Source organism: Schistocerca americana, chromosome 2, assembly GCF_021461395.2.
Source record: "Schistocerca americana isolate TAMUIC-IGC-003095 chromosome 2, iqSchAmer2.1, whole genome shotgun sequence".
Lineage (NCBI taxonomy): Eukaryota > Metazoa > Arthropoda > Insecta > Orthoptera > Acrididae > Schistocerca > Schistocerca americana.
In genome coordinates, this window is record NC_060120.1 from 641256521 (window position 1) to 641282823 (window position 26303).

General features: G+C 47.4%; 15 non-coding genes across 15 annotated transcripts; all 15 read left to right on the forward strand.

Annotated features, from left to right (window-relative positions):
- The first annotated feature begins 6006 nt into the window (after positions 1-6006).
- Trnas-gcu lies at positions 6007-6088 on the forward strand. The gene has a single exon. It is a non-coding gene; the product is annotated as a tRNA-Ser (tRNA).
- Positions 6089-6927: 839 nt separating this feature from the next.
- Positions 6928-7009, forward strand: Trnas-gcu. The gene has a single exon. It is a non-coding gene; the product is annotated as a tRNA-Ser (tRNA).
- Positions 7010-7847: 838 nt separating this feature from the next.
- Trnas-gcu lies at positions 7848-7929 on the forward strand. The gene has a single exon. It is a non-coding gene; the product is annotated as a tRNA-Ser (tRNA).
- An 839-nt stretch (positions 7930-8768) lies between these two features.
- Positions 8769-8850, forward strand: Trnas-gcu. The gene has a single exon. It is a non-coding gene; the product is annotated as a tRNA-Ser (tRNA).
- Positions 8851-9689: 839 nt separating this feature from the next.
- On the forward strand, positions 9690-9771 carry Trnas-gcu. Its single transcript has one exon. It is a non-coding gene; the product is annotated as a tRNA-Ser (tRNA).
- An 839-nt stretch (positions 9772-10610) lies between these two features.
- Positions 10611-10692, forward strand: Trnas-gcu. The gene has a single exon. It is a non-coding gene; the product is annotated as a tRNA-Ser (tRNA).
- An 836-nt stretch (positions 10693-11528) lies between these two features.
- Trnas-gcu lies at positions 11529-11610 on the forward strand. The gene has a single exon. It is a non-coding gene; the product is annotated as a tRNA-Ser (tRNA).
- Positions 11611-12448: 838 nt separating this feature from the next.
- Positions 12449-12530, forward strand: Trnas-gcu. Its single transcript has one exon. It is a non-coding gene; the product is annotated as a tRNA-Ser (tRNA).
- An 839-nt stretch (positions 12531-13369) lies between these two features.
- On the forward strand, positions 13370-13451 carry Trnas-gcu. The gene has a single exon. It is a non-coding gene; the product is annotated as a tRNA-Ser (tRNA).
- An 838-nt stretch (positions 13452-14289) lies between these two features.
- Positions 14290-14371, forward strand: Trnas-gcu. The gene has a single exon. It is a non-coding gene; the product is annotated as a tRNA-Ser (tRNA).
- An 820-nt stretch (positions 14372-15191) lies between these two features.
- On the forward strand, positions 15192-15273 carry Trnas-gcu. Its single transcript has one exon. It is a non-coding gene; the product is annotated as a tRNA-Ser (tRNA).
- Positions 15274-16112: 839 nt separating this feature from the next.
- Trnas-gcu lies at positions 16113-16194 on the forward strand. Its single transcript has one exon. It is a non-coding gene; the product is annotated as a tRNA-Ser (tRNA).
- A 7470-nt stretch (positions 16195-23664) lies between these two features.
- Positions 23665-23746, forward strand: Trnas-gcu. Its single transcript has one exon. It is a non-coding gene; the product is annotated as a tRNA-Ser (tRNA).
- Positions 23747-24584: 838 nt separating this feature from the next.
- Positions 24585-24666, forward strand: Trnas-gcu. The gene has a single exon. It is a non-coding gene; the product is annotated as a tRNA-Ser (tRNA).
- Positions 24667-25505: 839 nt separating this feature from the next.
- On the forward strand, positions 25506-25587 carry Trnas-gcu. The gene has a single exon. It is a non-coding gene; the product is annotated as a tRNA-Ser (tRNA).
- The last annotated feature ends 716 nt before the right edge of the window (positions 25588-26303 follow it).

The window sequence follows — 26303 nt, forward strand, 5'->3', positions numbered from 1 at the left end:
GATTACGCTTTTGCCACGCCGACGGCAATGTCGGAGCGGTCACTGTCGACAATGCCGGCTTAGGAATGCGCACCATACGAGTTTTCGAACTCCCGTTCGAGCTTCCAGCGGAAGACGTTATCGCGGCTTTCCGCCCCTATGGCACTGTACATGGCCACACTGCCGAACGCTGGGCGCAATTCCAAACGTACCCTGTTCTTAATGGTGTACGGCAGATCACCATCGACCTCCATCGCCACGTGCCATCTTACCTGCAAATTAGCGGGTGCCGCGCGGTTGTCATATACGACGGCCAACCCAAGACCTGTTCCGGGTGCGGCAAAGAAGGACACCTCAGATCTGAGTGTCTTCAGCGACGAATCACCCAATTGCCAGCCGCTACCGTGGCACCTTCGGCTCCGACGACGGTTTTACCGATCACCTACGCATCGGCGCTCTGTTCTCCTCCCACCGGCCGCCGCCCATCGGACCATGCACCGGTGACCCTTCCAGCTGCTACGGATACCGCTGGGGCCGACGCGTCGCGCACAAAGCCTGACGCTACTCCGGCGCCACTACCAACAGCGACGACTTCCGACACCCATCCGCCTGAACATATGGACGCCCCTTCATTTGACGTTCCCGCGACGACCTTCCTCTCAGAGCGACGCGATTCCCTCCCGTCTTCCGACACGGAGGGACGAACCCGCAAACAACGTTCACCTAAGAGGCGCAAGAGGAGGCGCCGTACGGTCTCGGAACGAGACGGATCACCACCCCCCGATGCTCCAGAGGCCTTCCGACCCGACGAGGCCTCGGAGAACCGACACGACGATATGAATGACGACAACATGACGCCGACTGTGGATACGTCGATGCCTACTCTACTGGCTCGCTCAGGTGCTCCTGAACCAATGGACTCCACAGATGCGACTGCAGCCGAGACGTCCTCTGCCCCTACGACCGAAGTGGAACGTACGACCATCACAACGACAACGCCTTCAATGGTGTGGAGTGAGGACGTCGATGAGGAGCCGGACCACACGCTGGGGACAGAGTTACCCCAGACGGAAGCATCGTTACGCCGCTGATAATGCCGTCAGGTGGCGTACGGCACGACTCACCGTTGCCTCGTCCCTCTTCATCCTCCGCCGGTGGAGTTCCCCTCCACGGCGGGTTACGGCTCCAAACCTACCGAATAGCGACGATCAACACTAACACCATTAGCTCACCCGTGAAACTTCAACTGCTGCGAGAGATGATATGGGCGTCGGACGTCGATATCGCACTACTACAGGAAGTACACCTGGCCACACTACCAGACGTCGCGGGATATAACACTTATCCTTCTCCTGGTGACCACCTGGGACGCGGCGTAGCCATCTACGCCAGAGAAGGCATTCCAGTGGCCGATATCACATACCTTCCATCTGCCAGAGGCATGGCCGTCACCGTCATGGGGACGCGTATCATCAACATTTACGCTCCGTCAGGCTCCACCCGCAGACGCGACAGGGCCCTCTTCTATTCAGAAGAAATTGCTCCTTTGTTTCTTGGACGCTGCGACCATTACTTGCTTGGGGGTGATTTTAATTGTGTCTTGCACCCTAAAGATCAAGTGCCCCACTACAACACCTGTCAAGAACTGCGTCTTGTCGTCCGAGATCTGTTGCTCCGCGACACTTGGGAAGTTCGGCACGGCGACGCGCCTGGACATACTTACCAGACGAGTCACTCAGCGAGCCGCCTTGATAGAATTTACGTCTCTCGGGAACTCACACCTGCAGTCCAAGGTGCAGAACTTTGGCCCCTGCCCTTTTCGGACCACTGTGCCTACATCTGCAACATTCTCTTCCCCAAGCAAGTGGTCTGGCGTAGTCGTGCACCGTGGAAGCTAAACACCTCCCATCTTCATGATCCCGAATGTCTTCAACGTGTTACCGAGACATGGGCCACCTGTGAACCTCGCTTACCTAAATACTGCACGACCTTGACCTGGTGGCTAGAATGTTCCAAACCTGCCATTCGACGTACTTTGATTCAGTATGGAAAGGAAGTTGCTATGTGGCGCCAGCACACTACCGACTATTTCTACGCCGTTCTCCGCGACCTGGACGCCCAACCGCCCACCGCCGACACCCAGAGGGAACGCAGCAGGATTAAGGCGCAAATTGTAACTTTGACACGCCGTAGACTGCAGGGGGCTATGGTGCGAACCCGACGTCAAGATTCGGCGGAACAAGAACATCCGACTATGCATCATATCGCCTCCGATAGGAAACATCGACGACGACAACTCATCACCGAGATCACCACCTGTCGCGGCCAGCACGTCACTTGCCAGGCCGAAATCGTCAGTGCCTTTGTCGACCACTACCGCACAATGTACCAGGAGGAGACTACCAACAACCACGCTGAGGAGTCTGTGTTACCACACGTAACTCGCACCCTCACCAGCGACAAAGCGGACGAGCTGCTGGAGCCCATTACGCGTGACGAAATCCACGATGCAATCAAAAAAGGTGCTCTGAATAAGTCACCTGGTGTCGACGGATTGCCGATAGAATTTTATCGCGCTTTCTTCACACTAATGGCATCACGGTGGACAACGATGTTTCATGAACTGCTGACGATAGGGAACGCCGTACCGCCGTCCTTCGTCACGGGAATTATTATACCCATCCACAAACCGACACCAGGTGTGACGACAGCACATTACCGTCCCCTGACTCTGCTTAACGCAGACTGTAAAATTTTTACACGCCTACTGGCAACGCGATGCCGCAAGATCCTGCCTAGCATTCTATCCCCGGAACAGACAACTCCGGGCGGCTCAGTTAATATACAAACGGCCACAGGAGAATGTCGCGATTTAATTTCACTGGCAGCGGCGTGCAGACTCCGAGCCGCAGTGGTTGCCATTGATTTTGACAGCGCATTCGACAAATTGCGGCATCTTTTTCTGTTCTCAGTGATGAACCGCATGGGTTTTCCACCAGCCTTCATCGACGTGATCCGGCGCCTGTACGGCACCGCCGAATCTCTGATTCAGGTTAACGGCCGTGTGGCGGGACCAGTGGCGATCCGGCGTTCCGTACGGCAAGGCTGCCCACTTTCGACCCTACTGTATGCCATAAGCCTGGAGCCACTCATCGGGAGTCTGACGAGCCACCTTTCTGGTCCCACTTTGCGACAGCACAGTTTTCGATATCGTGCGTATGCGGACGACCTCCTCCTCTTGATCCGCTCACGGAGTGAAACACACACGGTACTTGATTTGATATCAACGTACGGCACTGCAGCGGGCAGTAACATGAATGTGGCTAAATCCGCGGCGATGCCCATTGGACGCGGCCTCTCACACGAAGACTTAGCACCTCTCCCGTGTGTACAACAACTACGATATCTTGGTATCATTTTCACCTCCACCGTGCGCCGCTCCGCTGCCATCAATTTTCGGCGTGCACTCCAAACTATCCGCACGACGGTGCGACAAAATCTTCTCCGACGACTCGATTCTTTACAACGTGTCCAATACCTCAATCAACATGTGTCGTCCAGGATGGTCCACATCGCACAGGTCCTCCCGCTGCCATCAACTATTGGACGCAGCCTCCAGGCTGCCCTTGGATACTTCCTTACGGCCGGTACGATCTTTAAGGTCCGCTGCGACACGCTCACCCTTCCCCCGCGAGCAGGAGGCCTCGGCCTTGTCAATGTGCGACTTCCAGCGGCGTCCTTGTACATGTCCACCATCCACAAGCAGTGGCACGGGGGCACCTCCCTTACGCGCAGCTTGCTGGAAATTCTTGTGCCCGCGACCATAACACCACCAGTACCAGTAGGACACATCAAGCACCATTTGACGCACATTTCTGATTTCATCGTCGACTTCAGTTATGCTCACACACACTTACCGACCACGCGTTCTCCTCGACCTAAAGATTTTTACGCCCCTCTCCTTCGTTCCATATCCAGCAACAATATCGAACTGAGACATCCGTCCACGCGGTGGCCAACGGTTTGGCGTCACATCCACCAGCCTTTTCTTCCCTCCAACGTCCGGGCAACATGGTACCAAGTCGCAAATGAAAAATTCGCCACAAATCATCGCCTTCACGCCATCGGACTACAGGACTCTCCACTTTGTTCCATTTGCCACCTCGTGGATGACGATGTCCATCAACTGACTTGTACTGCCACCAGTGACGTCTGGAAACTTGCCCGACAGTTCGTTGCCTGTTACCTCCGCGTTCCGCCGGACTCGATTGACCCACGGACTTTTATCCATCCTGAGAATACTTATTTCCCCGCCTCCAAAAATCATGCGATTGTATGGGTCAAGGGATGGACGATCACCTACATGTATAATGGTGGCGACAAATCACGCCTTGATTTCTGGCAGTACTTACAAACCGCCCACAGTGAAGTCGAACAGCAACCGCGCTACCGCGCCTTCTTCGCCAATTACCTACACGCGATCTTTACTTCACCCCCGCTCAGTTGGATGGTGCCACACGCCGACAGCACTCCCGCCCCCCCTGCTGACATCTGAGACTCCCCGCACTACTTTCTACATTGTAACCCACAGTGGAATAGGCGCATGGACACGCGCCTCCTTTCTTTAATGCACTACCCCAGACAACACTGGTCTTTCCCTCACTCCACTGTATATTGCTTCACACCTCTTAGATTACATCAGACTTATTATTCTTTTTTTCTCTACACCATCTGCATAAAAAAAAAAATTAAAAAAAAAAAAAAAAATTCCTCGCCTTGTACGAGTATATTGTCTCGTGATATTTTCGCCGGAAGGATGGCATTTCTGTTGTATTTAAGTTTGTACCAATAAAGATCTTTTTTTCATTTACCCTTTTCCTGGTAAAAATAAATAAATAAATAAATAAATAAAAATAAATCAAAAAGCTACTTTGAGGGAGTGATTCAGGGACGGGAGAGGGGAGACATCGCGGCCAGGCCTCAGGTTTCGACCCCTGCCCGCCTTGTCTCCACCTACCCATATCTGAACACTCTTATAATAAAAAGTGGTCAAAAAAAAAAAAAATGAAAAAAAACAAAAGAAAAAAAAAGGGGGGGTACCGTCTAAAAAAAAAAAAAAAGTGGCTAAGGCGTTGAACTGCTAATCCAATGTGCTCTGCACGCGTGGGTTCGAACCCCATCCTCGTCGAAGAATTTTACGTAAAGCACTCGTTTGCGGTCACTCCCTCTCCGTGCGAAACGCCACACAGCAGTAACAACGGCGCGTGTACGTGGCAGATTGAGTGTGTATGAAATACGAGACAAAACTGACTACCAGATGAAAGCGCACAACATTCCATAGCGTATGCCCTTCGAATTAAACATCATTTCGAGATCTATAAACCAATCAAATTTCGGTTCCAGCAAAGAGTATGTTGGTATTTGCGAACGACGAGTTGTTATTTATATTTAAGTGCATACCTGTCGCAGTCATTTTAACGTATCAAGCCTAAAATAATCCATCTGTAGCACAACTGTCGCCTTCCGACAGTTTGTTTAAAGCCAGGCCGCCATCTACAGAAGCGATTTGGCAGGGCCTACTGGAGAGACTTGACTTTGCAGACATCCGTCGCCAGTGGCCGCCCAAACACCAAGCTCCATCGCAAACAGCAGGACAATCTTGGGCTAGGGGGAACGTCAAAACCCTGCTAGCAATATCAGTGTAGCGTATCGAGGTGTACGTTTCGTTGCAGTAAGTCGTGGAAAAGAATGCACAGCACCTTTCTCATTTGCATTAGACGACACTGCATGTCGATACAATGCTTATTCCTGCAGTAAATAAGTGGGCCGGTGATTTTGACCCGATCGAATATCGACGAGGACGGATGCTGTCATTAAACCATTCGCAAGGGGGAGCTTGGTCGACTGCACTGCTGCTTGGCATTAGACGTTAACAGCGGCCCAGTACGATGATTTGAATGCGTTTTCGAATCGACAAATGTCTTCTTTCCGCAAGCACTCGCCAAAGACACAACTGCAGTTGCAGCGGACGAGGTGGCCGAGTGGTTAAGGCGTTGGACTGCTAATCCAATGTGCTCTGCACGCGTGGGTTCGAATCCCATCCTCGTCGAAGAATTTTACGTAAAGCACTCGTTTGCGGTCACTCCCTCTCCGTGCGAAACGCCACACAGCAGTAACAACGGCGCGTGTACGTGGCAGATAGAGTGTGTATGAAATACGAGACAAAACTGCCTACCAGATGAAAGCGCACAACATTCCATGGCGTATGCACTTCGAATTAAACATCATTTCGAGATCTATAAACCAATCAAATTTCGGTTCCAGCAAAGAGTATGTTGGTATTTGCGAACGACGAGTTGTTATTTATATTTAAGTGCATACCTGTCGCAGTCATTTTAACGTATCAAGCCTAAAATAATCCATCTGTAGCACAACTGTCGCCTTCCGACAGTTTGTTTAAAGCCAGGCCGCCATCTACAGAAGCGATTTGGCAGGGCCTACTGGAGAGACTTGACTTTGCAGACATCCGTCGCCAGTGGCCGCCCAAACACCAAGCTCCATCGCAAACAGCAGGACAATCTTGGGCTAGGGGGAACGTCAAAACCCTGCTAGCAATATCAGTGTAGCGTATCGAGGTGTACGTTTCGTTGCAGTAAGTCGTGGAAAAGAATGCACAGCACCTTTCTCATTTGCATTAGACGACACTGCATGTCGATACAATGCTTATTCCTGCAGTAAATAAGTGGGCCGGTGACTTTGCCCCGATCGAATATCGACGTGGACGGATGTTGTCATTAAACGATTCGCAAGTGGGAGCTTGGTCGACTGCACTGCTGCTTGGCATTAGACGTTAACAGCGGCCCAGTACGATGATTTGAATGCGTTTTCGAATCGACAAATGTCTTCTTTCGGCAAGCACTCGCCAAAGACACAACTGCAGTTGCAGCAGACGAGGTGGCCGAGTGGTTAAGGCGTTGGACTGCTAATCCAACGTGCTCTGCACGCGTGGGTTCGAATCCCATCCTCGTCGAAGAATTTTACGTAAAGCACTCGTTTGCGGTCACTCCCTCTCCGTGCGAAACGCCACACAGCAGTAACAACGGCGCGTGTACGTGGCAGATAGAGTGTGTATGAAATACGAGACAAAACTGCCTACCAGATGAAAACGCTCAACATTTAATAGCGTATGCCCTTAGAATTAAACATCATTTCGAGATCTATAAACCAATCAAATTTCGGTTCCAGCAAAGAGTATGTTGGTATTTGCGAACGACGAGTTGTTATTTATATTTAAGTGCATACCTGTCGCAGTCATTTTAACGTATCAAGCATAAAATAATCCATCTGTAGCACAACTGTCGCCTTCCGACAGTTTGTTTAAAGCCAGGCCGCCATCTACAGAAGCGATTTGGCAGGGCCTACTGGAGAGACTTGACTTTGCAGACATCCGTCGCCAGTGGCCGCCCAAACACCAAGCTAAATCGCAAACAGCAGGACAATCTTGGACTAGGGGGAACGTCAAAACCCTGCTAGCAATATCAGTGTAGCGTATCGAGGTGTACGTTTCGTTGCAGTAAGTCGTGGAAAAGAATGCACAGCACCTTTCTCATTTGCATTAGACGACACTGCATGTCGATACAATGCTTATTCCTGCAGTAAATAAGTGGGCCGGTGATTTTGACCCGATCGAATATCGACGAGGACGGATGCTGTCATTAAACGATTCGCAAGGGGGAGCTTGGTCGACTGCACTCTGCTTGGCATTAGACGTTAACAGCGTCCCAGTACGATGATTTGAATGCGTTTTCGAATCGACAAATGTCTTCTTTCGGCAAGCACTCGCCAAAGACACAACTGCAGTTGCAGCAGACGAGGTGGCCGAGTGGTTAAGGCGTTGCACTGCTAATCCAATGTGCTCTGCACGCGTGGGTTCGAATCCCATCCTCGTCGAAGAATTTTACGTAAAGCACTCGTTTGCGGTCACTCCCTCTCCGTGCGAAACGCCACACAGCAGTAACAACGGCGCGTGTACGTGGCAGATAGAGTGTGTAAGAAATACGAGACAAAACTGCCTACCAGATGAAAGCGCTCAACATTTAATATCGTATGCCCTTAGAATTAAACATCATTTCGAGATCTATAAACCAATCAAATTTCGGTTCCAGCAAAGAGTATGTTGGTATTTGCGAACGACGAGTTGTTATTTATATTTAAGTGCATACCTGTCGCAGTCATTTTAACGTATCAAGCATAAAATAATCCATCTGTAGCACAACTGTCGCCTTCCGACAGTTTGTTTAAAGCCAGGCCGCCATCTACAGAAGCGATTTGGCAGGGCCTACTGGAGAGACTTGACTTTGCAGACATCCGTCGCCAGTGGCCGCCCAAACACCAAGCTAAATCGCAAACAGCAGGACAATCTTGGACTAGGGGGAACGTCAAAACCCTGCTAGCAATATCAGTGTAGCGTATCGAGGTGTACGTTTCGTTGCAGTAAGTCGTGGAAAAGAATGCACAGCACCTTTCTCATTTGCATTAGACGACACTGCATGTCGATACAATGCTTATTCCTGCAGTAAATAAGTGGGCCGGTGACTTTGCCCCGATCGAATATCGACGTGGACGGATGTTGTCATTAAACGATTCGCAAGTGGGAGCTTGGTCGACTGCACTGCTGCTTGGCATTAGACGTTAACAGCGGCCCAGTACGATGATTTGAATGCGTTTTCGAATCGACAAATGTCTTCTTTCGGCAAGCACTCGCCAAAGACACAACTGCAGTTGCAGCAGACGAGGTGGCCGAGTGGTTAAGGCGTTGGACTGCTAATCCAACGTGCTCTGCACGCGTGGGTTCGAATCCCATCCTCGTCGAAGAATTTTACGTAAAGCACTCGTTTGCGGTCACTCCCTCTCCGTGCGAAACGCCACACAGCAGTAACAACGGCGCGTGTACGTGGCAGATAGAGTGTGTATGAAATACGAGACAAAACTGCCTACCAGATGAAAGCGCTCAACATTTAATAGCGTATGCCCTTAGAATTAAACATCATTTCGAGATCTATAAACCAATCAAATTTCGGTTCCAGCAAAGAGTATGTTGGTATTTGCGAACGACGAGTTGTTATTTATATTTAAGTGCATACCTGTCGCAGTCATTTTAACGTATCAAGCATAAAATAATCCATCTGTAGCACAACTGTCGCCTTCCGACAGTTTGTTTAAAGCCAGGCCGCCATCTACAGAAGCGATTTGGCAGGGCCTACTGGAGAGACTTGACTTTGCAGACATCCGTCGCCAGTGGCCGCCCAAACACCAAGCTAAATCGCAAACAGCAGGACAATCTTGGACTAGGGGGAACGTCAAAACCCTGCTAGCAATATCAGTGTAGCGTATCGAGGTGTACGTTTCGTTGCAGTAAGTCGTGGAAAAGAATGCACAGCACCTTTCTCATTTGCATTAGACGACACTGCATGTCGATACAATGCTTATTCCTGCAGTAAATAAGTGGGCCGGTGACTTTGCCCCGATCGAATATCGACGTGGACGGATGTTGTCATTAAACGATTCGCAAGTGGGAGCTTGGTCGACTGCACTGCTGCTTGGCATTAGACGTTAACAGCGGCCCAGTACGATGATTTGAATGCGTTTTCGAATCGACAAATGTCTTCTTTCGGGAAGCACTCGCCAAAGACACAACTGCAGTTACAGCAGACGAGGTGGCCGAGTGGTTAAGGCGTTGGACTGCTAATCCAATGTGCTCTGCACGCGTGGGTTCGAATCCCATCCTCGTCGAAGAATTTTACGTAAAGCACTCGTTTGCGGTCACTTCCTCTCCGTGCGAAACGCCACACAGCAGTAACAACGGCGCGTGTACGTGGCAGATTGAGTGTGTATGAAATACGAGACAAAACTGCCTACCAGATGTAAGCGCTCAACATTCAATAGCGTATGCCCTTCGAATTAAACATCATTTCGAGATCTATAAACCAATCAAATTTCGGTTCCAGCAAAGAGTATGTTGGTATTTGCGAACGACGAGTTGTTATTTATATTTAAGTGCATACCTGTCGCAGTCATTTTAACGTATCAAGCATAAAATAATCCATCTGTAGCACAACTGTCGCCTTCCGACAGTTTGTTTAAAGCCAGGCCGCCATCTACAGAAGCGATTTGGCAGGGCCTACTGGAGAGACTTGACTTTGCAGACATCCGTCGCCAGTGGCCGCCCAAACACCAAGCTCCATCGCAAACAGCAGGACAATCTTGGGCTAGGGGGAACGTCAAAACCCTGCTAGCAATATCAGTGTAGCGTATCGAGGTGTACGTTTCGTTGCAGTAAGTCGTGGAAAAGAATGCACAGCACCTTTATCATTTGCATTAGACGACACTGCATGTCGATACAATGCTTATTCCTGCAGTAAATAAGTGGGCCGGTGACTTTGCCCCGATCGAATATCGACGTGGACGGATGTTGTCATTAAACGATTCGCAAGTGGGAGCTTGGTCGACTGCACTGCTGCTTGGCATTAGACGTTAACAGCGGCCCAGTACGATGATTTGAATGCGTTTTCGAATCGACAAATGTCTTCTTTCGGGAAGCACTCGCCAAAGACACAGCTGCAGTTACAGCAGACGAGGTGGCCGAGTGGTTAAGGCGTTGGACTGCTAATCCAATGTGCTCTGCACGCGTGGGTTCGAATCCCATCCTCGTCGAAGAATTTTACGTAAAGCACTCGTTTGCGGTCACTCCCTCTCCGTGCGAAACGCCACACAGCAGTAACAACGGCGCGTGTACGTGGCAGATAGAGTGTGTATGAAATACGAGACAAAACTGACTACCAGATGAAAGCGCACAACATTCCATAGCGTATGCCCTTCGAATTAAACATCATTTCGAGATCTATAAACTAATCAAATTTCGGTTCCAGCAAAGAGTATGTTGGTATTTGCGAACGACGAGTTGTTATTTATATTTAAGTGCATACCTGTCGCAGTCATTTTAACGTATCAAGCATAAAATAATCCATCTGTAGCACAACTGTCGCCTTCCGACAGTTTGTTTAAAGCCAGGCCGCCATCTACAGAAGCGATTTGGCAGGGCCTACTGGAGAGACTTGACTTTGCAGACATCCGTCGCCAGTGGCCGCCCAAACACCAAGCTCCATCGCAAACAGCAGGACAATCTTGGGCTAGGGGGAACGTCAAAACCCTGCTAGCAATATCAGTGTAGCGTATCGAGGTGTACGTTTCGTTGCAGTAAGTCGTGGAAAAGAATGCACAGCACCTTTCTCATTTGCATTAGACGACACTGCATGTCGATACAATGCTTATTCCTGCAGTAAATAAGTGGGCCGGTGATTTTGACCCGATCGAATATCGACGAGGACGGATGCTGTCATTAAACGATTCGACGGGGAGCTTGGTCGACTGCACTCTGCTTGGCATTAGACGTTAACAGCGTCCCAGTACGATGATTTGAATGCGTTTTCGAATCGACAAATGTCTTCTTTCGGCAAGCACTCGCCAAAGACACAACTGCAGTTGCAGCAGACGAGGTGGCCGAGTGGTTAAGGCGTTGGACTGCTAATCCAATGTGCTCTGCACGCGTGGGTTCGAATCCCATCCTCGTCGAAGAATTTTACGTAAAGCACTCGTTTGCGGTCACTCCCTCTCCGTGCGAAACGCCACACAGCAGTAACAACGGCGCGTGTACGTGGCAGATAGAGTGTGTATGAAATACGAGACAAAACTGCCTACCAGATGAAAGCGCTCAACATTTAATAGCGTATGCCCTTAGAATTAAACATCATTTCGAGATCTATAAACCAATCAAATTTCGGTTCCAGCAAAGAGTATGTTGGTATTTGCGAACGACGAGTTGTTATTTATATTTAAGTGCATACCTGTCGCAGTCATTTTAACGTATCAAGCATAAAATAATCCATCTGTAGCACAACTGTCGCCTTCCGACAGTTTGTTTAAAGCCAGGCCGCCATCTACAGAAGCGATTTGGCAGGGCCTACTGGAGAGACTTGACTTTGCAGACATCCGTCGCCAGTGGCCGCCCAAACACCAAGCTAAATCGCAAACAGCAGGACAATCTTGGACTAGGGGAACGTCAAAACCCTGCTAGCAATATCAGTGTAGCGTATCGAGGTGTACGTTTCGTTGCAGTAAGTCGTGGAAAAGAATGCACAGCACCTTTCTCATTTGCATTAGACGACACTGCATGTCGATACAATGCTTATTCCTGCAGTAAATAAGTGGGCCGGTGACTTTGCCCCGATCGAATATCGACGTGGACGGATGTTGTCATTAAACGATTCGCAAGTGGGAGCTTGGTCGACTGCACTGCTGCTTGGCATTAGACGTTAACAGCGGCCCAGTACGATGATTTGAATGCGTTTTCGAATCGACAAATGTCTTCTTTCGGGAAGCACTCGCCAAAGACACAGCTGCAGTTACAGCAGACGAGGTGGCCGAGTGGTTAAGGCGTTGGACTGCTAATCCAATGTGCTCTGCACGCGTGGGTTCGAATCCCATCCTCGTCGAAGAATTTTACGTAAAGCACTCGTTTGCGGTCACTCCCTCTCCGTGCGAAACGCCACACAGCAGTAACAACGGCGCGTGTACGTGGCAGATAGAGTGTGTATGAAATACGAGACAAAACTGCCTACCAGATGAAAGCGCTCAACATTTAATAGCGTATGCCCTTAGAATTAAACATCATTTCGAGATCTATAAACCAATCAAATTTCGGTTCCAGCAAAGAGTATGTTGGTATTTGCGAACGACGAGTTGTTATTTATATTTAAGTGCATACCTGTCGCAGTCATTTTAACGTATCAAGCATAAAATAATCCATCTGTAGCACAACTGTCGCCTTCCGACAGTTTGTTTAAAGCCAGGCCGCCATCTACAGAAGCGATTTGGCAGGGCCTACTGGAGAGACTTGACTTTGCAGACATCCGTCGCCAGTGGCCGCCCAAACACCAAGCTAAATCGCAAACAGCAGGACAATCTTGGACTAGGGGGAACGTCAAAACCCTGCTAGCAATATCAGTGTAGCGTATCGAGGTGTACGTTTCGTTGCAGTAAGTCGTGGAAAAGAATGCACAGCACCTTTCTCATTTGCATTAGACGACACTGCATGTCGATACAATGCTTATTCCTGCAGTAAATAAGTGGGCCGGTGACTTTGCCCCGATCGAATATCGACGTGGACGGATGTTGTCATTAAACGATTCGCAAGTGGGAGCTTGGTCGACTGCACTGCTGCTTGGCATTAGACGTTAACAGCGGCCCAGTACGATGATTTGAATGCGTTTTCGAATCGACAAATGTCTTCTTTCGGCAAGCACTCGCCAAAGACACAACTGCAGTTGCAGCAGACGAGGTGGCCGAGTGGTTAAGGCGTTGGACTGCTAATCCAATGTGCTCTGCACGCGTGGGTTCGAATCCCATCCTCGTCGAAGAATTTTACGTAAAGCACTCGTTTGCGGTCACTCCCTCTCCGTGCGAAACGCCACACAGCAGTAACAACGGCGCGTGTACGTGGCAGATAGAGTGTGTATGAAATACGAGACAAAACTGCCTACCAGATGAAAGCGCTCAACATTTAATAGCGTATGCCCTTAGAATTAAACATCATTTCGAGATCTATAAACCAATCAAATTTCGGTTCCAGCAAAGAGTATGTTGGTATTTGCGAACGCCGAGTTGTTATTTATATTTAAGTGCATACCTGTCGCAGTCATTTTAACGTATCAAGCATAAAATAATCCATCTGTAGCACAACTGTCGCCTTCCGACAGTTTGTTTAAAGCCAGGCCGCCATCTACAGTAGCGATTTGGCAGGGCCTACTGGAGAGACTTGACTTTGCAGACATCCGTCGCCAGTGGCCGCCCAAACACCAAGCTAAATCGCAAACAGCAGGACAATCTTGGACTAGGGGAACGTCAAAACCCTGCTAGCAATATCAGTGTAGCGTATCGAGGTGTACGTTTCGTTGCAGTAAGTCGTGGAAAAGAATGCACAGCACCTTTCTCATTTGCATTAGACGACACTGCATGTCGATACAATGCTTATTCCTGCAGTAAATAAGTGGGCCGGTGACTTTGCCCCGATCGAATATCGACGTGGACGGATGTTGTCATTAAACGATTCGCAAGTGGGAGCTTGGTCGACTGCACTGCTGCTTGGCATTAGACGTTAACAGCGGCCCAGTACGATGATTTGAATGCGTTTTCGAATCGACAAATGTCTTCTTTCGGGAAGCACTCGACAAAGACACAGCTGCAGTTACAGCAGATGAGGTGGCCGAGTGGTTAAGGCGTTGGACTGCTAATCCAATGTGCTCTGCACGCGTGGGTTCGAATCCCATCCTAGTCGAAGAATTTTACGTAAAGCACTCGTTTGCGGTCACTCCCTCTCCGTGCGAAACGCCACACAGCAGTAACAACGGCGCGTGTACGTGGCAGATTGAGTGTGTATGAAATACGAGACAAAACTGACTACCAGATGAAAGCGCACAACATTCCATAGCGTATGCCCTTCGAATTAAACATCATTTCGAGATCTATAAACCAATCAATTTTCGGTTCCAGCAAAGAGTATGTTGGTATTTGCGAACGACGAGTTGTTATTTATATTTAAGTGCATACCTGTCGCAGTCATTTTAACGTATCAAGCGTATAATAATCCATCTGTAGCACAACTGTGCAAAGCCAGGCCGCCATCTACAGAAGCGATTTGGCAGGGCCTACTGGAGAGACTTGACTTTGCAGACATCCGTCGCCAGTGGCCGCCCAAACACCAAGCTCCATCGCAAACAGCAGGACAATCTTGGGCTAGGGGGAACGTCAAAACCCTGCTAGCAATATCAGTGTAGCGTATCGAGGTGTACGTTTCGTTGCAGTAAGTCGTGGAAAAGAATGCACAGCACCTTTCTCATTTGCATTAGACGACACTGCATGTCGATACAATGCTTATTCCTGCAGTAAATAAGTGGGCCGGTGATTTTGACCCGATCGAATATCGACGAAGACGGATGCTGTCATTAAACGATTCGCAAGGGGGAGCTTGGTCGACTGCACTCTGCTTGGCATTAGACGTTAACAGCGTCCCAGTACGATGATTTGAATGCGTTTTCGAATCGACAAATGTCTTCTTTCGGCAAGCACTTGCCAAAGACACAACTGCAGTTGCAGCAGACGAGGTGGCCGAGAGGTTAAGGCGTTGGACTGCTAATCCAATGTGCTCTGCACGCGTGGGTTCGAATCCCATCCTCGTCGAAGAATTTTACGTAAAGCACTCGTTTGCGGTCACTCCCTCTCCGTGCGAAACGCCACACAGCAGTAACAACGGCGCGTATACGTGGCAGATAGAGTGTGTATGAAATACGAGACAAAACTGCCTACCAGATGAAAGCGCTCAACATTTAATAGCGTATGCCCTTAGAATTAAACATCATTTCGAGATCTATAAACCAATCAAATTTCGGTTCCAGCAAAGAGTATGTTGGTATTTGCGAACGACGAGTTGTTATTTATATTTAAGTGCATACCTGTCGCAGTCATTTTAACGTATCAAGCATAAAATAATCCATCTGTAGCACAACTGTCGCCTTCCGACAGTTTGTTTAAAGCCAGGCCGCCATCTACAGAAGCGATTTGGCAGGGCCTACTGGAGAGACTTGACTTTGCAGACATCCGTCGCCAGTGGCCGCCCAAACACCAAGCTAAATCGCAAACAGCAGGACAATCTTGGACTAGGGGGAACGTCAAAACCCTGCTAGCAATATCAGTGTAGCGTATCGAGGTGTACGTTTCGTTGCAGTAAGTCGTGGAAAAGAATGCACAGCACCTTTCTCATTTGCATTAGACGACACTGCATGTCGATACAATGCTTATTCCTGCAGTAAATAAGTGGGCCGGTGACTTTGCCCCGATCGAATATCGACGTGGACGGATGTTGTCATTAAACGATTCGCAAGTGGGAGCTTGGTCGACTGCACTGCTGCTTGGCATTAGACGTTAACAGCGGCCCAGTACGATGATTTGAATGCGTTTTCGAATCGACAAATGTCTTCTTTCGGCAAGCACTCGCCAAAGACACAACTGCAGTTGCAGCAGACGAGGTGGCCGAGTGGTTAAGGCGTTGGACTGCTAATCCAACGTGCTCTGCACGCGTGGGTTCGAATCCCATCCTCGTCGAAGAATTTTACGTAAAGCACTCGTTTGCGGTCACTCCCTCTCCGTGCGAAACGCCACACAGCAGTAACAACGGCGCGTGTACGTGGCAGATAGAGTGTGTATGAAATACGAGACAAAACTGCCTACCAGATGAAAGCGCTCAACATTTAATAGCGTATGCCCTTAGAATTAAACATCATTTCGAGATCTATAAACCAATCAAATTTCGGTTCCAGCAAAGAGTATGTTGGTATTTGCGAACGACGAGTTGTTATTTATATTTAAGTGCATACCTGTCGCAGTCATTTTAACGTATCAAGCATAAAATAATCCATCTGTAGCACAACTGTCGCCTTCCGACAGTTTGTTTAAAGCCAGGCCGCCATCTACAGAAGCGATTTGGCAGGGCCTACTGGAGAGACTTGACTTTGCAGACATCCGTCGCCAGTGGCCGCCCAAACACCAAGCTAAATCGCAAACAGCAGGACAATCTTGGACTAGGGGGAACGTCAAAACCCTGCTAGCAATATCAGTGTAGCGTATCGAGGTGTACGTTTCGTTGCAGTAAGTCGTGGAAAAGAATGCACAGCACCTTTCTCATTTGCATTAGACGACACTGCATGTCGATACAATGCTTATTCCTGCAGTAAATAAGTGGGCCGGTGACTTTGCCCCGATCGAATATCGACGTGGACGGATGTTGTCATTAAACGATTCGCAAGTGGGAGCTTGGTCGACTGCACTGCTGCTTGGCATTAGACGTTAACAGCGGCCCAGTACGATGATTTGAATGCGTTTTCGAATCGACAAATGTCTTCTTTCGGCAAGCACTCGCCAAAGACACAACTGCAGTTGCAGCAGACGAGGTGGCCGAGTATATTCTGGCTCTAGCTGCCGACGCGTACGGACGTGCCGCCGTTTGCTGCGCGTAGTCAGTGCTTCGCCAGTGTTTACATTTGCGTTTCGGTGTCCTTGTTTTTTGTGATTTTTCTTCGTGTGTAACTTGTGATTATTCTGCCTACTGTGTTCTGTTGTGTGTTTTCTAGCGACGTTCATTTATCGTTTGTGGAGTTTTCGGTAATTACCGGAATCTCCTCTTGATTTCTGCATACCATGGCTACAACTGTGAGGAAGAATACGCTGGTTTTTGCGTTCGCCAAGGACACACGACGTGTTCAGCCGACTGCTCTGGAAATTCATGATTGGCTTGATCAGGTACTTGGCATTAATTCTGATATGGTGCATACCACTCAGCTAGACACTGACAACTACTGTGTTTTCGTAAAATTTTTGAGCCCCGTTTCGGTAGATAAGATTATTGGAAAATTCGGGTATCATGTAGAATTTTTGCATAGAGACGGCACTACAAGTAAAGTAGCTATTAGGAGAGCTGATGCTCTTTATAGATCTGTGCGGGTGTTAAATTTACCTATCGAGATAGATAATGAGAAAATCAAGGTTGCCCTGTCTCAATATGGTGAGGTTAAGGATATAGTTAACGAACGGTGGTCGAAGCAATTTAAAATTCAGAGCTTCAATGGTATTCGTTCGGTAGAGATGGAAGTAAAGTCGAATATCCCATCTCATATAACTGTTGACGGGCATAAAGCCCACGTGATTTATACTGGTCAAACCCCTACGTGCCATATATGCAATGAATCGGGTCATTTAAGGCAGGACTGTCCTCGTCGTGTTTTTGTACTAAAAACGAATTTAGTCCAACGGCGCAAGATGACCTTGAGCGAAGTTTTGGCAACTGATAATATAGCCAAACAGGGTGCGGGTTCGGATCCTGTACCTAGTTCTGGAAATATTGCTGTTGATGGTAGTGATTTTCCACCCCTGGTACCACGCTTGAATTGTGATTCTTCTGCCCGAGAGTTGGACGTACTAAACAAGAAACGACCACTTGAACATACAGATGATCATTCCGATGATGAAACCTCCCGACAATCTCCTGCTGTGCGTAAACAGAAAGCTAGCGATGAAACTCTGCCTGTGCCCCAAGACGAAATGCAAGTGGATTTAATCACAGTTTCTGATACGTCTCGCTCATTGCCAGAAAATGAAACGGCCGCTGCCGATAGCGATAAAGTAGAAGTCCCCGAGGCAGTGACAACTTGCCCAGCTGTAAACAGCGATAATCAGCTGTTTACAGACGGGAAGTTCGCGGAAGCGGTAGAACAACAACACCGCGACACCGCAACAGCACAACAACCGGCATCAGAGTGTAAACAAGAGGAAGTGTTTCCTCCTGAACCGGAAAATAAGCAAACACCGTCGCAAGCATCACAACAAACGAAGGTAGCATGTAAACAGCAGGCAGTGTTTACAAACCAGATCTCTCGAGACACTGTTGCTGAAGCGGCCACGCCGAGTGCTGCCACAAAAAAATCAGGTCAGAGTTTTCAGGGCGTCCACCGCCGTACGCTCAAACCACAACCGAATCTTACTGTTTCACGCACCCAACCCAAACAAAAAGCCGACAAGTCAGATGTAAAATCGCAGAAAAATATACGATATGACATTGTCAGAGAAGGTGCTCCAGATGAGCCTCCTGATACATTCAATGTCGAACAGCCCCTCAGTACTAAGGTACGGGATGACAATGGAAGACAAGCTAACGTTTAGCAACCGTGTTACGAGGAATAATGAAGAATTCTAAACGACTGTAGTTCTAAAACGGATTTCTGCATACCAAAAGTATAACAGTTTTTGACCAAGGTTGTAGGTGGCCAATAGCCAGTTACAGATGCAAGCATACACTATCACAACGATAAATATAAATAAAATTCGAACCTCATTAAAGCTAGCTGCTCTCAAGGAATTTTTGTATGACTCTGGAACCGATATCGCGTTGCTACAGGAGGTTGTAACGACGTCTCTTGCAATACCAGGATACACCGCCATTGTAAACGTATCTTGTGAAACACATACAGGAACAGCGTTTCTGCTCAGGGAAGGAATTCCCGTGTCTCAAGTAGAGCGTTTGGAATCTGGAAGGGCCATTAGTATAAACGTTTTAGGTACCACATTGATTAACTTATATGCGCCCTCAGGAAATAGTAATAGACAGGACAGGGCAGCATTTTATAAAGAGGAAATTATATATTTATTACGTCGAAACCCAAACAGTTTTATAATGGGCGGTGATTTTAACTGTGTGTTAAATCGTAAGGATCAACAACCACACTTTAACGGTTCGTTGGAACTTAAACGCCTAGTAACCGACTTAAAACTTAAGGACGCATGGGAACTCAAATATCCAACGAATGTTGAATATACGTATATAACACAGACTTCGCGCAGTAGAATAGACAGAATTTATGTTTCCCAAAACTTAGAACGATGTCTACTTAATTCAGAAATCGTACCTGTTTATTTTAGTGACCACTGCAGTATGAAGGCGTGCATTAATTTAGCTCCACAGCCGATTAAGATTTTTAGGAACCAGTGGCATCTAAATGTCTCTCTCTTAAAAGAGCAAGATTTGGCAGACGCAGTATCAGAAGCGTGGACCTTATGTCTGCGATCGATCGACAGGCACCCCACAGTATTAGATTGGTGGATTAAGGTTGCAAAACCGAGACTGAGAAAAGTGTGTATCAGATACAGCAGAGAAAGAGCGCGGGAGTTAAAAAACAGTATGGAATTTTATTACAGATTGTTGCGGGACCTCTATGAACAGGCAAACGTGTCAACCATTAGATTACGCGACATCAAACACACCAAAGCGAAATTACTCGCCTTTAAAAGACAGCAGATGGAAGGCTTAAAACTGAAGTCAAAGGCGAAGTCGGTGGTAGATGATGAAACAACATCTTTATATCATCTGCTTCGGCATGCAAAGAATAGGCGACGAACTGTCATTAGTGAAATTAAAACATCCAATGGGACAACACTAACGTCTCAGAAGGAGATTCTCAATGCAGTATACCAATACTACCACGCATTATATTCTTCCAGCCCACCTCATGAGGGGTCTCTGCACGAGGTTCTCAGTGTTTTATCCCCACAATTGACGAGTTCTGAAAACGACGAAATCCTTTCTGAAGTCAGTAACGAAGAGGTTCGTGAGATAATAACCAAGTCCCCGTTAAATAAATCTGCTGGACCCGACGGACTGCCTGTAGAATTTTACTTAAAATTCTGGTTTTTAATTGGTGACACTTTTACATGCATTGTCAATGAGATTTTTAACGAGCAGACGGTACCTGAAGATTTTAAAGATAGCAAAATTGTACTTATACCGAAAAACAAAGGAACGAAAAGTTTAAACAATTACCGCCCTATTTCACTTTTAAACTCTGACTACAAAATAGTATGCAGGATTTTAAAAAAGAGACTTTCCCCTCTGACTGACAAATTAATTAGTCAACATCAGTCATGTGCAGCAAATAGAAGTATTTTTAATACAATTTCTGAATATAGAGACATCATCGCCTTAGCATCAGTTTCCAATATCAAATGTGCTCTACTCTTTATAGATTTTAATAAGGCCTTCGACTCGGTGAATCACCGTTTCCTGTTTGAGGTACTGACAAAAATGGGATTCGTCCACAAAACTGTTAATGTTTTAAAAAACATTGCTACTGGTCTGCACGCTAAATTAGCCGTCAACTGTCAGCTGTCGCGGCAAATTCCAATAAACCGCGGCATTCCACAGGGAAGTCCCTTATCTATGTTTTTGTTTGTTGTGTCGTTAGAGCCCTTTTTACGAAGTGTTCATGAAAGGTTAAAGGGCATAACTATAACTGGTAGGAAAACTGTAGTGCGAGCCTATGCGGACGATGTTGGTGTCGTCATAAGAGGGCAAGATGATGTAATTCGACTAGGGGTAATTCTTCAAACTTACTGCCGCGCATCGGGTGCGACAAAGAACGAAAATAAAAGTACAATCTTGGGAATGCGGGGTCTTGACCGGATACACATCGATTGGGCGAAGTCAGTTACCACCCACAAAACCCTGGGGACAATCCTGACGGCATGTCCCATGAGGATGACGGCCCTCAACTGGAAAGAGGTTTCCACAAAGATTCAAGGCGGCCTCATTGAGAACACACAACGACTTATGAACCAGGTTCAGAGGGTCAAGTTCATTAACTTATGCATTCTCTCAAAGGCATTCTATATGGCACAAGTTTTTCCCTTGCCGAAGTTGATAGCTCAGAAAATAATGTCGAGAGTGGCAAATTTCTTATGGAAGGGGGAAATCTACAGGGTTAACCTAAAAACTGCGACCTTACATCCTAGAAATGGAGGCCTCGGACTGGTGGACATACGTAATAAAGCTTCTGCGCTTTTCATAAAACGGTCTTTAAGCATATTTCACGCCAACCCAGGCAGTATTACTACACAATTGTTTCAAGGTGTCCAACCAGAAAGCCTTCAGCCACCGGCAGACGTACAAAAGATTAATCCCCGACTGCGATACATTAGAATCTTGTACACAGAACTGAGCTATGTTAGCGAGAAACTCAGAACTTCACTGCACATTGCAGCCCGAGATATCATGGGAGAAAGACAACAATACGAAGGCAAAAATAAAATTGCCACGAAATATATGAATTACAACTGGGATGCAATTTGGGAGAATATTAGTTTTAACGGGCTCACTTCACATGTGGTAACGGCATGGTACAAAGCCGTCAATGATATTGTCAGCACCAACGAACGGCTTTATAAAATTGGGAAAGCTGAAACCCCCTTATGTCGGACATGTAAACTGGTTGACACCGTGATTCATAGATTCACGTGTGGTGGAAATTTCGACAACTGGATTTGGCTCAGGAAAAGTCTTGCACTACTGCAACGAACGTCACCCAATTCTATTACTCCTATGATGCTTCTCAGACCTGAAATTAAGTATTACCCCAAAACCAAAAATAATGCAATACACTGGTTAATGGGACAGTTTGTCCATTACATTCTCAATAAAATAGGTGGTGACGATGAAACGGAATTCAAACTTTTTCTGAAAATGGAGTACAGTAAAGTTAAGCACTATGCAGACCACAGGAAAATGTATGGAAACATGTTGATCATTTTATTCGAAAGAATAGGTGTTGGTTAAAAAGCACAGTCCAACGATAAAGTTACTATTTTAGGGGTACTGCAGGAATGAAGTATGAGATCTATGTTCAAGATGAAGGAAATGCCTCTTCTTTTATCCATTTCTGTTATGTCGGTCCCCCCAATATGTGTCTCATAAATGCTGGAGGTATATTGAGGTAAAATAACATATTTCCTACTCGAATGACTGTTGAATGATCACTCGAATGACAGCCTTCAAATGAGATCTCCACCCAGACGTCGTACAAACAGTGATCCGCACCATAATAAAAAGAGCAGGCAAAGACCACACACGACTACAACCGCTTTTCTATAACATGTAAAATGTACTGAAGGAGCCATTCGGAGGGAGTAATGGCGGGGGCATCGTGGCCAGGCCTCGAGTTCTTTGACCCCTGCCCTCTTTGTCCCCGTCATGCGCCTACTGATGGCTTCCAAAAAGACACAAAAACAAAACAAGCGGTCTCTGGCAAAAAACGGGATAAAAAAAAAAAAAAAAAAAAAAAAAAAAAGTGGTTAAGGCGTTGGACTGCTAATCCAACGTGCTCTGCACGCGTGGGTTCGAATCCCATCCTCGTCGAAGAATTTTACGTAAAGCACTCGTTTGCGGTCACTCCCTCTCCGTGCGAAACGCCACACAGCAGTAACAACGGCGCGTGTACGTGGCAGATAGAGTGTGTATGAAATACGAGACAAAACTGCCTACCAGATGAAAGCGCTCAACATTTAATAGCGTATGCCCTTAGAATTAAACATCATTTCGAGATCTATAAACCAATCAAATTTCGGTTCCAGCAAAGAGTATGTTGGTATTTGCGAACGACGAGTTGTTATTTATATTTAAGTGCATACCTGTCGCAGTCATTTTAACGTATCAAGGATAAAATAATCCATCTGTAGCACAACTGTCGCCTTCCGACAGTTTGTTTAAAGCCAGGCCGCCATCTACAGAAGCGATTTGGCAGGGCCTACTGGAGAGACTTGACTTTGCAGACATCCGTCGCCAGTGGCCGCCCAAACACCAAGCTAAATCGCAAACAGCAGGACAATCTTGGACTAGGGGGAACGTCAAAACCCTGCTAGCAATATCAGTGTAGCGTATCGAGGTGTACGTTTCGTTGCAGTAAGTCGTGGAAAAGAATGCACAGCACCTTTCTCATTTGCATTAGACGACACTGCATGTCGATACAATGCTTATTCCTGCAGTAAATAAGTGGGCCGGTGACTTTGCCCCGATCGAATATCGACGTGGACGGATGTTGTCATTAAACGATTCGCAAGTGGGAGCTTGGTCGACTGCACTGCTGCTTGGCATTAGACGTTAACAGCGGCCCAGTACGATGATTTGAATGCGTTTTCGAATCGACAAATGTCTTCTTTCGGCAAGCACTCGCCAAAGACACAACTGGAGTTGCAGCAGACGAGGTGGCCGAGTGGTTAAGGCGTTGGACTGCTAATCCAACGTGCTCTGCACGCGTGGGTTCGAATCCCATCCTCGTCGAAGAATTTTACGTAAAGCACTCGTTTGCGGTCACTCCCTCTCCGTGCGAAACGCCACACAGCAGTAACAACGGCACGTGTACGTGGCACATAGAGTGTGTATGAAATACGAGACAAAACTGCCTACCAGATGAAAGCGCTCAACATTCAATAGCGTATGTCCTTCGAATTAAACATCATTTCGAGATCTATAAACCAATCAAATTTCGGTTCCAGCAAAGAGTATGTTGGTATTTGCGAACGACGAGTTGTTATTTATATTTAAGTGCATACCTGTCGCAGTCATTTTAACGTATCAAGCGTATAATAATCCATCTGTAGCACAACTGTCGCCTTCCGACAGTTTGTTTAAAGCCAGGCCGCCATCTACAGAAGCGATTTGGCAGGGCCTACTGGAGAGACTTGACTTTGCAGACATCCGTCGCCAGTGGCCGCCCAAACACCAAGCTCCATCGCAAACAGCAGGACAATCTTGGGCTAGGGGGAACGTCAAAACCCTGCTAGCAATATCAGTGTAGCGTATCGAGGTGTACGTTTCGTTGCAGTAAGTCGTGGAAAAGAATGCACAGCACCTTTCTCATTTGCATTAGACGACACTGCATGTCGATACAATGCTTATTCCTGCAGTAAATAAGTGGGCCGGTGATTTTGACCCGATCGAATATCGACGAGGACGGATGCTGTCATTAAACGATTCGCAAGGGGGAGCTTGGTCGACTGCACTCTGCTTGGCATTAGACGTTAACAGCGTCCCAGTACGATGATTTGAATGCGTTTTCGAATCGACAAATGTCTTCTTTCGGCAAGCACTTGCCAAAGACACAACTGCAGTTGCAGCAGACGAGGTGGCCGAGAGGTTAAGGCGTTGGACTGCTAATCCAATGTGCTCTGCACGCGTGGGTTCGAATCCCATCCTCGTCGAAGAATTTTACGTAAAGCACTCGTTTGCGGTCACTCCCTCTCCGTGCGAAACGCCACACAGCAGTAACAACGGCGCGTGTACGTGGCAGATAGAGTGTGTATGAAATACGAGACAAAACTGCCTACCAGATGAAAGCGCTCAACATTTAATAGCGTATGCTCTTAGAATTAAACATCATTTCGAGATCTATAAACCAATCAAATTTCGGTTCCAGCAAAGAGTATGTTGGTATTTGCGAACGACGAGTTGTTATTTATATTTAAGTGCATACCTGTCGCAGTCATTTTAACGTATCAAGCATAAAATAATCCGTCTGTAGCACAACTGTCGCCTTCCGACAGTTTGTTTAAAGCCAGGCCGCCATCTACAGAAGCGATTTGGCAGGGCCTACTGGAGAGACTTGACTTTGCAGACATCCGTCGCCAGTGGCCGCCCAAACACCAAGCTAAATCGCAAACAGCAGGACAATCTTGGACTAGGGGGAACGTCAAAACCCTGCTAGCAATATCAGTGTAGCGTATCGAGGTGTACGTTTCGTTGCAGTAAGTCGTGGAAAAGAATGCACAGCACCTTTCTCATTTGCATTAGACGACACTGCATGTCGATACAATGCTTATTCCTGCAGTAAATAAGTGGGCCGGTGACTTTGCCCCGATCGAATATCGACGTGGACGGATGTTGTCATTAAACGATTCGCAAGTGGGAGCTTGGTCGACTGCACTGCTGCTTGGCATTAGACGTTAACAGCGGCCCAGTACGATGATTTGAATGCGTTTTCGAATCGACAAATGTCTTCTTTCGGCAAGCACTCGCCAAAGACACAACTGCAGTTGCAGCAGACGAGGTGGCCGAGTGGTTAAGGCGTTGGACTGCTAATCCAATGTGCTCTGCACGCGTGGGTTCGAATCCCATCCTCGTCGAAGAATTTTACGTAAGGCACTCGTTTGCGGTCACTCCCTCTCCTTGCGAAACGCCACACAGCAGTAACAACGGCGCGTGTACGTGGCAGATAGAGTGTGTATGAAATACGAGACAAAACTGCCTACCAGATGAAAGCGCTCAACATTTAATAGCGTATGCCCTTAGAATTAAACATCATTTCGAGATCTATAAACCAATCAAATTTCGGTTCCAGCAAAGAGTATGTTGGTATTTGCGAACGACGAGTTGTTATTTATATTTAAGTGCATACCTGTCGCAGTCATTTTAACGTATCAAGCATAAAATAATCCATCTGTAGCACAACTGTCGCCTTCCGACAGTTTGTTTAAAGCCAGGCCGCCATCTACAGAAGCGATTTGGCAGGGCCTACTGGAGAGACTTGAATTTGCAGACATCCGTCGCCAGTGGCCGCCCAAACACCAAGCTAAATCGCAAACAGCAGGACAATCTTGGACTAGGGGGAACGTCAAAACCCTGCTAGCAATATCAGTGTAGAGTATCGAGGTGTACGTTTCGTTGCAGTAAGTCGTGGAAAAGAATGCACAGCACCTTTCTCATTTGCATTAGACGACACTGCATGTCGATACAATGCTTATTCCTGCAGCAAATAAGTGGGCCGATGACTTTGCCCCGGTCGAATATCGACGTGGACGGATGTTGTCATTAAACGATTCGCAAGTGGGAGCTTGGTCGA